Below are 12,704 nucleotides of genomic sequence, written 5' to 3'. Positions count from 1 at the left end.
GACATCTTCATATCTATAATCAAATTGATGAGGGCATCCGTCCTCCGGAGGCGGACCCGGAACCTAAAGACGAGACCCGGAGAGACTTAACCGAGGAAGACGAAATCAAGCACGAGAAGCCGAGTACGCGGGGCGCACATAAGGGGGGCGCGGAGCGTAAAGAATCCACTATCGGGGAAACAGCCCAGCAGATCGTATACGCAGGGCGTGCCCTCTGAGGCGCGGAGCGTGGAACATGATTTCGAGGAGAGTTCCGTCCAGGAGGTAAAGAACGCGGGGCGTGCTGCTGGGGACGCCACGCGTATCAATGCCCAACGAGAGCCACTAAGCCCAGAGACTCAACTACGCGGGGCGTGAACAAGGGCACGCGGGGCGTACCTGGGTTGAGGAATACTTCCTCCCCAAGTTCTTCTTGTTAGGAACATTATCTGCCACCTTCTATTTTACTGTTTTGCCACTCAACTATTTACCACTTTTCCATTTACATTAATTACCCTATTATCTATCTTTATGTAATGCCTACCTTACCCCTATGGTTCCTTAGTTGTTGGTAACTCTAGGGGGACCTTTTAGTCTTTTGTCTTTATTTGGAAGGAGTATATATTCTCCTTATTTTGTAATGCTTCCAAACTTTTGATGAATATTGAATTTGAAGCCTCCATTGGAGCAAGGATATCATCCTTTTGGGTTTATTCAACCTTCAAGTTTAGCTTGAAAAGTTTGTAATCTTTGTGAGTTTACGGTTAAAACTCGATTTAATCTACATCACAAACATTTCTCATGATGAAACACCTTGCACCTTCCGCATTGAAATAAAACAACAAGCCCACTTTCTTGAAATTGACCAATGCTCAATAAATTGTTCTTCGATTCAGGTATACCAAAACCACCAGTAATAATTTGTATTATTTCATTCACTTGCGGCCTGATATTACATTTTCCCATTACAACTATGCTTGAGTTGTTGCTCCATTTTACCGAGTTTCTAAGTTTTTCATTTAAATCTAAAAGATATTTCTTTTTTGCAACACATGTGATTCTCACAACCCGGGTTAAGATATCATATATCTTATTTGCCATTTTTATTTGTATTTACATACGTCATCCACAATTCTTATTTCTTCTTCGGTTTCTGCGAGATTTGCTCATTTCTCCCTACTTAAGTGTTCTCTTAGAGAATGCCCAAGTTTATGAAAGTGATAACACTTTATGGAAGTAGTGTCTATCTTTGAAGATTAATTTTGGCTATCGTTGTATGAAAAATAATTAATTTGGAAAAGTATTTTGTTAAAATATTACTTATAAAAAAGATAATTTCCTTTTGGTAATCCCTCTAACATTTTTTGTATTTTAAATTAAATAAAATAATTCAAGACTCATTATGTGTTATTTTTTTTCAAAGAGATTAAAAAATGAAGTTTCATTTTCACAATCAAAACTTGTTTTTATATACATTTTTTATTTTTTAATTATTATTTTGTTTTGAATCTCTTTATAAAACTTTTTGAATTCGTTGTTTTAGGGTTATTGGCCCTTTTTTATGTTGTTTTTTTCCTCCTGCATTATCTTTTCTTGTCCTATTTTAAAGGGTAAATAATTTATTAGTCCCATAATTTTTTCCTAACACAATGTTTAGTCCCTCTATTTTGAAAAACTCATTTTAAAGTCTCTATCTTTTACCAATATTAACCATGTGGTCCTTTTATCTATTTTTTTAGATTTTTAACCGGATATATCTTAGCTTTTAGGACAACCACAATACAATACAAGTTGACTATGTTACTCTGTTATTTTATATATGTCTATTTATGCTAAAATATAACGGTTACAAGTCTAAAAAATAAACAAAATGACCAAACGGTTAATATTGGCAAAAGATAAGGACAATATAATGTGTGTTTCAAAATAGAGAAACTAAATAGTATGTTAGTTAAAAATTAGAAGACTAATAAATTATTTATCCTATTTTAAATGCCTTCATTTCAAGGGAATTTCAACAAATCCTGGCTTTATGCCTTTTTCATATCTGATTCTTCCATTATTTAGGTTGGGGTTATTGTGAAAAACATCCTGGCCTGAATTTTCAGTTTGTGGTTTATTAAATCTTCAACTTTTATTTAAATATATTAAGTCATTTTTAAACATTTATACTTGTTTGGTTGATGTTGATTTTTGGCCCATGATTTATTAATTTACAACATTTGCTTCATGATATATCTAAAATGTTAGTGGTTATCTTTGACCTATTATTTGGTTACATTTTTCTCCATATATTCAAAATTGATAAAATCTCAATTATCTACACTTATTGAGATTCCGCTATTTTGGATAGGTTAGAGGACAAATGTAACTAAATAATAGACTAATAGGCGAAAAATAAATTTTTTGGATATAGGTCTGAAGAAAAATGTTACCAAATAATAAACCAACATTTTAGATAGACCATGAGCTAAATAGTACTTTAATATAGTAATGGTATACGAATATATTTATCTAATTTATTAAACATAAATGTTTTAAAATTTAGTAAAAAAATATTATTTAGAATTTAAAAAATCGATAATGGAAACAAAGCGGGCCCTAAAAATTTATGAGCCCTATACAAAATAAGAGATAAAAGCCCATTTAATAAAATAAATTATCCGTAAAAAAAATTATACTTTAAATTATGCATTCAAATTTATATTTTATAGAAAGCATTTGTAAGTTTTTTTAATATAAAATTATATATAATATAAGTCAAATACATATGTTTTTTAAAGAATAAAAAAGAAATAATAATAATAATAGACAGTTGGGCTTTAAATTAAGTCTAAAATAACAATTAAACGGGCCTAAGACTGAATTGTATTTCAAGATATATATAAAACAAAAACTTTCTGCATATATATTACAAATCTAATAGACATATTACAAAATTTTGGGCCCTATCCAGCATGGGCCCTATGCTTGATATTACAATTTTTCGGACCCTATCTAACCCTATAGGATTACTCGGTTGGGAGGCCGATTTTACACATGCGTTCCGAGAATTTTTTTTTTTTGCTAAAGCGAACTTGCTTAATTTTTTTTTTGTATATATGCGTGTTATAATTTGAATGGTCAAGAACCAATTTTAAGTATTAAAGTACAATTTCTCAAAATTAAGCTAGATTTCGTTTATAGTCCTAACATGTAAAAAAAATTGGATTTAGGGAGGGCTGAACATGTAAAAAATTGATTTCAGATGGCTTACCAGGTAAAAAAAATTAATAATTTGGATTTAAAGAGACTTAAAAGGCCAAAAAAAATTAGAAATTTGGATTTAGTGAGTACCTAATAGGTCCAAAATATTGAAATTTTAAATTTTGGACAAGCCTAACACGAATGAGATATATTTAATTTTTTTTATTAGTTCAATACTAGTTTCTAAAAAAATTATAATATTTTTATTTTTTTTATTTTTAGTTTTAAAATTTTAAAATTTAATTTAGAAATTAAGTTGTTTGAGTCTCAAAAATAAGAAATTAATTTTTTTAATGGAAAAGACATAATAAAAATGAGTTCAAAAGTGTTATAAAAATAAATAAGTTAATTAATAATGGTAACATAATTTTATAATTATTGAAAAATAAAATTTAAATAAATAAACACTTTCTAAAATAAATTGATGTTGGGGAGAATTGAACCTATGACCTTTTAAAAAAACAAGTGTTTGAACTATCTCATCTAACTTTAAACAATGAAATATTACTACATAGAGTCTATATAAACTAATATTACGGGAGGCCGAAACTACTCGTAACCATAGTAGTTCCGGCGATCGGAGGGGGCCCCAGCCACCCTGAGCCCCCTGTATCCGCCCCTGCTTGATTTTGAGGTAAAATCTGGTGCAGCCCAGAAAGGAATTTCTGCATGTTTTGGGGAATAGAAGACAATACAACGCAATTGAATGATATATAATTTTTTAAAAGTGGATTTGTGAGTAAATATATTTCATTGGGTAAAAATTACGAAACTTTAATTCGTTTGGGTAAAATCATTAATTGATTTTTATAAAATTATTTTAGTCAATTATATATAAAAAATTAGTCGAATTTTGATGTGTATAGAAAACAGTTTTTTTTTTTTTAAGAAAACATGTATAAAAGACATTTATTATATATTAATTAAGCGTCATTCCAAATATATATAATTTTTATAATTGACATAAAGAAACGTGGTAGCCACATGACACATCATAAATTACAAAAAAAAAAATTACAAAAAGTACATTTTTATCCAATATATAATTAACTGTTTTTTTTTGTCACGTCAACATTCTAATAAGTTTTTAAATATAAATTGGTTGAAATGACTTTATTAAACAGTAATTTTCATATTTAATGGTGACTGGCCAAATTTACTTGGTCAGCCACTGACCAGATGAAAACCACTGCTTTATTGAAATTAAGAGTCACAATGAACTCTAAAGTTAGCGGGTCAAGATCAATTTCGTACAAGTAAAATTTTAGGTATCAAGTAAGCCATTCAAATTGGCAAATTTTAATAAATTAACTAAATTCTATATATTTTAGATTTAGAAAATTGACTATATTTGTGCCAATTTGTCAAAAATTTACCAACACCTCTATAAAAAAAAATTTACCAAACTTCAATCATTATCGGTACAATTTATTTATTAATATACATTGTACCGTTATTTTATGTCTTTCCATATAGCAGTACACAGTCTTGATGACATGCACCTTAATGAGCATGTAGAATTTTCTCATTCACCATTAGATCTAAGCTTATTAGAATCCTAAGGTAGATTATTATTTACGTTATATAGACTTCCATAAAATATATAAATCATATAACACGATTATAAAACCAATACATATTTTGACGCATAATATAGTAGACCTGATACATACTCACATATTGCATCACAGTACCCGAATTTAGAAAATATTTTAAATTCAATTTTTACTAAATACATTTGTAAAAAGAGGTGGGAAACACTCTTGAATATAATTATCTCAATGATATATTTGTGGTTTAGAAAAAAAAAAAAAATTGCTAACTTGTCATTGCTAAAAAATCAATTATTGTTGTAATGTGATATTGAATGTAGATTGTTTTGTGCGGTTTGTATAATTGCATTGGAAGCAATAGAGCCGGGTTCTACTCCCGGCCGTAGATGGTTTTATTTTATAATGCTTCATGTCAGTTTTAGTATGAAGCGTTTGTAGTCCAACGGTTAGGATAATTGCCTTCCAAGCAATAGACCCTGGTTCGACTCCCGGCAGATGCAGTTAGACAACTTTTTTTTGATTTTTTCCTTTGTGCATTTTTTTGTTTATTCTAATACTTCCGATCAAATAGTTTTGGTTTCGACTCCCGGTAATTGCAGCTTTCCTTCTTTTTTTTCTTTATTATAGTTTACTACTATCCAAATTATATTTTTATACATCATTTGTCCCCTAATTTGTCTAAGCAAAAAAAACAAAGTAAGTTAAATGCGAAAAATGTATTGTACGCATTCCGGTAATTACAGCTTTGTAATAACATTTTAAGATGCATGGAATATATATTCCGCATTTAATTTTTACAACTGAGTGATCAATTGATTACATTTTACGCAAGTTCCACTGAACATTTTATGCAAGTTCATGAGGCTATCAGGACATTTTGAAAGTTCAAGAGTAAATCAAGTTTTTTTTACAAGTTCAATGTGCAAATGATGTATTAAGCTAAAAATCTATTTGGTATACTTTCATTATTTAGCACAATAAAATGTAAGTAAATATCTAAATTTTAGGTAACTAAACTTATACATTTACATATTACATAACTTTATCAATTTGAAAATCATACAATTTAGATGGAAAATTTGATTTTGAGGTAGCATGTTATATTTAACATTTGAAAAATCGGCAAATTAAGGTATCAAAGGCTCAAAATTAACAAGTTTAATTGCGTGATGTGTTCAATTATAAGTTTAGAGTACCAAACAATTAAAACGTGATACGTTTATGTAGTATACATAGATACATGTTATATTTAAAATCTGACAAATAAATAAATTAAGATATTCGAAGGTTTAAAATTCATAAATTTAAAGTTTAATTATATAGATGCCGTATGGTTTCGCTGATCTGTAGATTGGTACCTGTGGTATTTATTTTTATAAATGCAACCCGATGGTTTGCATAGTTTTATATTTGGGTTCACTTTGTCAGAATTTGGCGATAACGACTTCGAAATAAAAATTTTAAAGAGTTAAATGATATTTTAAACAACTTTAATTCTTCAATTTTTTAGCTTTGAGGTCATTTATGTGGTGTTTTTTATGAGAGAGATAATTAATGTTTAGAGAGAAAAAACTCCAAAAATGATGATTTTGAAAATTTTAAAATATGGTTCCAAAGTAAATATGATACTAAACAACTTTAATTTTTCAAAATTTTCATTTTGAGGTCGTTACAGGCCAAATTTGGGAAAGTAAAAAAAATACAAAATTACCCATGTAAATATGATACTAAACAATTTTAATTCTTGCAACTCGTCCATACTCTTCAACCATTCTTAAATCATCAACTGAATTAGGTATCAAAGTGGATTCGTCGGAGTATTCCGTCCCCGTCTAACCTATGATTCTGTTTTAATAGGTTGATATCAAGGAGGTTCGGCGAGACGTTTAAACACGTGTACGAATTTCATAAACACGGTTATCACTTACAAGCAACTTTTTGTGCACATAATAGAAGTAATATATGTTGAAACACCTATCCAACAAGATTTTGATTTGACAAAATCATTTAAGCTTAATCCATGATTAAGAGACAATTAAATTTAAGTGTTTTGATTTAATTATACTAATCCATTTGTTCAATATTGAGTATAAATGTAAAAAGAAATAAAGATTAAGACAGGACAAAGTCAGCATGAAAACACAAGCTGAGTGAAGAGCAACTCAGCATAAGAGAAGATAAGTCATCTTCAGAATAACAGCTTCAGAATAAAGCTAAACAAAGAAGCTAAGTGAAACGAAGCTCAGCACAGAAGAAGACTGCCCCAAGTAATAGTTTCTACAGAACGAAGTTGACCATGAAAGCTGAGTAGAAAAAGAACACAATATGAAACTTGGTGAAAATCGAAGACAGTGAGTATCAAAGTAAAGTTGAGTAATCTCCAGGACAGCATGATTGATCCGTTTATATATGCTTATTGTCTAAAGAGGATAACTCCTGGCTATGGCATAGAAGACTTGGTCATGTAAGCATGGATCTTCTTGCCAAATTAGCTAGAAAGCAACTAGTTGAAGGATTACCCAAACTTAAATTCGAAAAAGATCAATTATGTAAAGCTTGCCAGCAAGGCAAACAAACTAAGAAGTCATTTCAAAATAAAAATAGTCTCAACCAAGAGACCATTGGAATTACTACACTTGGAAATTTTCGGACCTATCCAGCCACTCACCTTGGGTGGTAAGAAATTTTCCTTAGTCATTGTAGATGATTTCTCTCGGTACACTTGGATCATCTTGCTGAATAGCAAGGATGAAACATTTGAGATGTTTACCACATTGATTAAAAGGCTTGAAAATGACAAAGACCTAAGAGTAGCTCATATTAGAAGCGACAATGGTGGAGAATTCAAAAAGCAACAGTTTGATGAATTCTGTGAAACCAGTGGTATTGACCACAATTTCTCTACTCCTAGAACACCTCAACAAAATGGGGTTGTTGAAAGGAAGAACAGAACAATTATCGAAATAGCTAGGACAATGCTGAGTGAAAATAGGCTTCCAAAGTATTTCTGGGGTGAAGCTGTCCACACAGCATGCTACATTCTGAATAGGGCGTTAGTTAGACCTATTCTTAAAAAAACCCCATATGAACTTTGGAAAGGACGAAAGCCCTGTTGGTCCCTTGTAAGGTTGCAAGTATATTTCCAAGGGGGGGTTAGGAACTATTTAAACTTTTTCGCAATTAGGGCAGACTTCTTTTTCTAAAGAAAAAGGTTTGAACAGCGGCGCTGAGTAAATAGCAAGATACTGGCTTAGTCAACAGGTGACTAGGTCAGTTTCTTAGCTTGAGTCAGGAGATAGCACTTAGAGTCTATTCCTGAGCTCAGACGTTCAACGCGCACAACTCAATTTGACCTCTTTACTTGGTCAGTTTTGATTATTTAAAGCAAGCAATATAAATAAGGAGTTAAAGGTAAGAAATACTTCACTCAGCAAATTTATCCAGGTTCGGCTTCTTCTAAGCCTACGTCCTGTCCCCGGAACACGTTCTGAGATTTCAAATCCTCTACTGAGCTCTTTAAAGGTAGAGCCTCAAACCCTTTACAATATCAGCAATTGAGTATGACAAGAGTACCTTCCTCTATACTTCTACTCAATCCTAATCTCACGCTGAGTACTTAAAACCGAGTACTCAGCCTCTCCTTTCTATCTCTAGAAATGATAAGTGTTTTGTCCTAATACAAAGATGTGCTAAAACACTTTAGATGATTTAACAATCACTCTAGACTTTTACACAAATATAAGAAATTGTAGTGTAAGATTTGCTTTGCTTCTTGCTTGCAGAACTTGTGTAGAAATTTGGTCAGCGTAACTGGTTGATCAAGTTCTGTGTGGAATGAAGCTTGTGATGGAACTATTTATAGAGACGTCTGGGCATCGGTCATTTCGAATTTCGAAATAACCGTTGGAGGGAAACGGCTATATGTCGTTGTCATCCTGACTTGCTCAGAGCTCTCGGCCAATCACAATCGTGTATCTTCTGTCCTCGGTCAGCTCAGAAGATGGTCTCTCCTTTTATGGTAAGGTCAACTGGACAGCATACTGTGTCATCTGAACTTTGCCAAAAGAGGAAACACTTTGTCTGGAAGTTTTCCTTTGCCAGCTGCTGTCTTGTACGTTTGTCGAGACTACTCAGTAGCTTCAACTTGAAGTTGTTCCCGAAGGTCTTCTAGATCCTTCCGTTTGCTGAGTTGTGTTTTGTTTCAAAACGGCAACGTCTTGACATACGCGGGCCGAGTGTACTGAGTTGTTTGACTTGGGCCTTGGCTTCCGTATTGGGCTTGGGCCATTTAATCCTTATGTCTTATAACAGTTTTAACTCAACATTGAACAAACACATTAGTAGCATAAATCAAAGCATTTAAACTTAGTGTGTTTAGAATATGTATTTTAAATTATACTTAAACAATTTTGTCAAATCAAAATTATGTGGAAAGGTGTTTCAACAAACTCCCCCATTTTGATGTTGGCAAAACTATTCAGCAAGGAACTCAGTATGAGCTCCCCCATGATAGTTGACCTAGTATAATTTAGCAAACTCCCCCGTAAGGGTTGAGCTACTGACTTAAGTTTTACTTGAAACTTTTAAGGGTTTTCATGAGTAAATTTAAGGTCAGTTTTCAGATTATAGGTCAGCTATTTCAACATATTCTATCTACTCATCATTAAGCGGAAGGTTTAATCATATAGAGCGCGCTGAGTAATTTATTGTTCAATGAGTTCTTATCAGAATGTTTTATAAACACATAGGTCAATGTCAAACATGTTATCAGCATTTGATTCAGTCAAATAATTTTACAAGTGTTAAACATGGCTGATTTAATTGAAGATACTTAATAACTCAGTAATTAGCAACATATATATCATAACTTAGGATTTGAAGATGATGAAGATAATGATATGATATATTGATGGAAGTCATTCATTACACAGCAACACATAAAAAGATAAGGCAATAAAAGGTTAAAACTGTATACTGAGCTAGCCTATCTATTTCTTTTTCTTGTGTTGTGAAGACTGACTTCGCTTATACTGACGTCGCTCGTGCTGAGCTCTAGCTGCTTGCGCTTTCTCCCCCGTTTTGTCAACTTCAGGGAGCTTGAATGCATCGGTTAACACAGCTCTAGTCAGTTCTTGAGAAAGCTCCTTAAGCTTGTCAGCGCTCTCATTTACTCCATCAAAAATGGCAACTCCATCTGCTGAGACCTCTGCGGGTATGTGGAGATCAGCAGCACTGAGCATATTGACACTGAAGGCTTGAGCTTTGGCTTGCCAGATAAGAGCTTCAGAAAGGCCAGCAAAGATTTGGTGGAATGTCTTTAAGAGAGCTGAGTCATAGTGATGACGTTGGATATTGTTATGACGGATGTGGTTGAAATATTGTTGTGCGAGGGACAACAATTCATTCTGCTTCAACGCGTCAGTATCCATCTCTTGCTTATTTAGATTAAGCAGTCTTATAGCCTCACCGATTTGCTCTACTGAGCACTGACTGTATGACACCATTTGCTTGTTGGTCTTCAGTTGCTCAGTGTGAAGCTGAGCAAAGAGCATTTTTAGTTCAGAGGAAGTGGCGTAGTCAGTGTTCACAACAGACAACTTCTGGACTTGATTATGGAGAGAGTTCAGATGTTGAACTGTTGTCAGCTGTATCTCTGCCAACTTGGCAATGGAATCCTGCTTAGCTTGCTGGGCTTGGAAGGATAAGACGACATTCAGCAAATCTTTAAGTCCCTTAACTTCATTTAGAAGCTGAGTGACCTGAGAGAGCTGGGTAGTCTCGAGAAGAGTAGAACCAGCAGCAGGAGGAGTGGAATGTTGAAGTTCCCGGATTAATGCTTGCACTGAGTCGATGATATTTTTGCCGGACTCAGTGGCATTCAGATGGACATCAGTATGACCAGAAGGAAGTGGAGTGAAGGGAGTACCCTGGTCAGTGACTGGAAGAGTATGCTCAATCTGCACTTGAGTTGGAGGAATTGGTGGTTGATCAGCAGAGAGTTTAGTTGTGGAAGTAATAACCTGAACACTGTCTGTGCTGACGGCAGAAGGATGAGGAGTCAGCACCATGCTTGAGGAAACAGCATGAACAGTGGACGGTTCAACCTGACTGGTTGATGTTGCTGATGCATTGGGGTCGGCATGTTCCTGTTGAGAAGAAACAGAGGCTTGTTTTTCCAATGGCGCCGATGTAGTGGAAGTGGATTGGCGATTGAAAAACTTAAGTTGGACAGTAGAAGGGTCCTTAGTTGTCTTAGAGAGGACAATGTCAGGAAGAGTTGGAAGTTTTACAGGAAGTTCAAGGACTGGTGATGCTCGTAAAGTATATAGCATTTAATAGGACAAGTGTATCCTATCGCAACAAGTAATATTGTGCTAAGCACGAGATCGAACCACAAAGACTATTCGTTATAACTAGCAAATCTACCTAGAATGATCTAATTGTTTAGAGGGTTGGATAAATGTTTACGTTTTTGTATAACTAACTAATTGAATTAAAGGAAATAAACATAACAAAATAAATGGAACAATTGACAGGGTAGAAGGTGAATTGACGGATGACACAATATAGGTTGAGGATTCCTTTGATTAAATCCTAGGTATGGGTTTAGGGAGTTCAGATTTGTGTTTTACCAATGATTGAAGGTAATTGTCCTAAGTGAAAGGCAAATTTGTACGGGATTTGTCTAACCTATTCACATGCATTCGGGTGACGGCTTGATTAGGCATATACCCTAGGTCATGCAAAGCATTAGGTTTATTGACAACTAAGGCTAAAGTCGTAGCCCAGCCACAAAGCCTCATTCCTAGTGGTCTCTAGCGAAGTCAGATTTACACAAGTTCGGCATAGACGATTCCGTGGTCAGGTTCTCATCTATCTATAATCCTATTTAATGTTAGGGTCACAGGCATTAAGCACATTATATACAAAAACAGGCTAGTTGATCATTATCAATGTTCATTCTAGCGTAAATCCTGTTCCTAACAATATCTAGGCATTAAGCATGCATAAACTGATCAATCAAAGGTCCTAGATCCCTAATCATACATATTCATATAATCAATTTCATCCCCATCCCAAATTGGATGGAGATCAGTTCATAGACAAACCAATCATAGCAATAGGAAAATATGAATAATGGAAAAACATCTTCAATTGAATATAAAAGTAAAAGATAAGAGAGAGATAGAAATCTAAAACCCGCTTTGTCTGATCCGATTACAAAAATAGAAGATCTGGAGCTTCTCCCATCAATTGTTCTTGAATAAGAAATAAAAACTGAAATTAATCTAACCTAGAAAGCTGGAAATCTAATCTAAAAAGCAATAAATATACATTATGGAGGAGAGAAAGCCCTAGCGGCTCTCTAATTTATTCAATGGCTAATCCCCCCTCAAAAGATTAGGTTTAGCTCCCTATTTATAGAATTAGGAAGGAAACCCTAATGCTTCAGGGGTAAAAATGGCATTTACAAAGTATTTAATGGGCTTTTGGGCCCAGATCCGCGGATTTCAGCAAGGGGGAAGGTGCTGGTGCGCCTTTCCCCGCCTCGTCTCGTCGAGACAGGGCATGTCTCGACGAGACGAGGGCCTGTCTCGACGAGACAGGTAATGTCTCGCCGAGACAGGTCCTATTCCAGGAACTGTGGCTCCAGCTTTTATCTGATTAGGTCCCTGGGCTTCCGAAAAGTGCTCTAATGGTCCCTGACGAATCCCAAAAGTGCTCTAATGCTCCCTGAATGATCCGGAAATGCTCCAATAGGCTTGGGTCTGGTTCGAAAATGCACGAAAGGTCCCTGAAAATCCCTGAAAACACGGAAAATGCCAAAAATAAGGAAAATTGCTAATTTAAACTAAAAGATAATAAAACGCTACTGAAATTAAAAGGAAATAAAGCAAAAGGAAGCTAAAAGGGGCCTAAAAACCC

General features: G+C 33.9%; 1 non-coding gene across 1 annotated transcript; it reads left to right on the top strand.

Annotated features, from left to right (window-relative positions):
• The first annotated feature begins 5,206 nt into the window (after nucleotides 1-5,206).
• Nucleotides 5,207-5,278, top strand: TRNAG-UCC (transfer RNA glycine (anticodon UCC)). The gene has a single exon. It is a non-coding gene; the product is annotated as a tRNA-Gly (tRNA).
• The last annotated feature ends 7,426 nt before the right edge of the window (nucleotides 5,279-12,704 follow it).

The sequence above is a fragment of the Euphorbia lathyris genome, chromosome 8, assembly GCF_963576675.1.
Source record: "Euphorbia lathyris chromosome 8, ddEupLath1.1, whole genome shotgun sequence".
NCBI classification, from domain to species: Eukaryota; Viridiplantae; Streptophyta; class Magnoliopsida; order Malpighiales; family Euphorbiaceae; genus Euphorbia; species Euphorbia lathyris.
The sequence above is the reverse complement of the archived record's forward strand: the minus strand, read 5'-3'. Positions and strand labels throughout refer to the sequence as shown.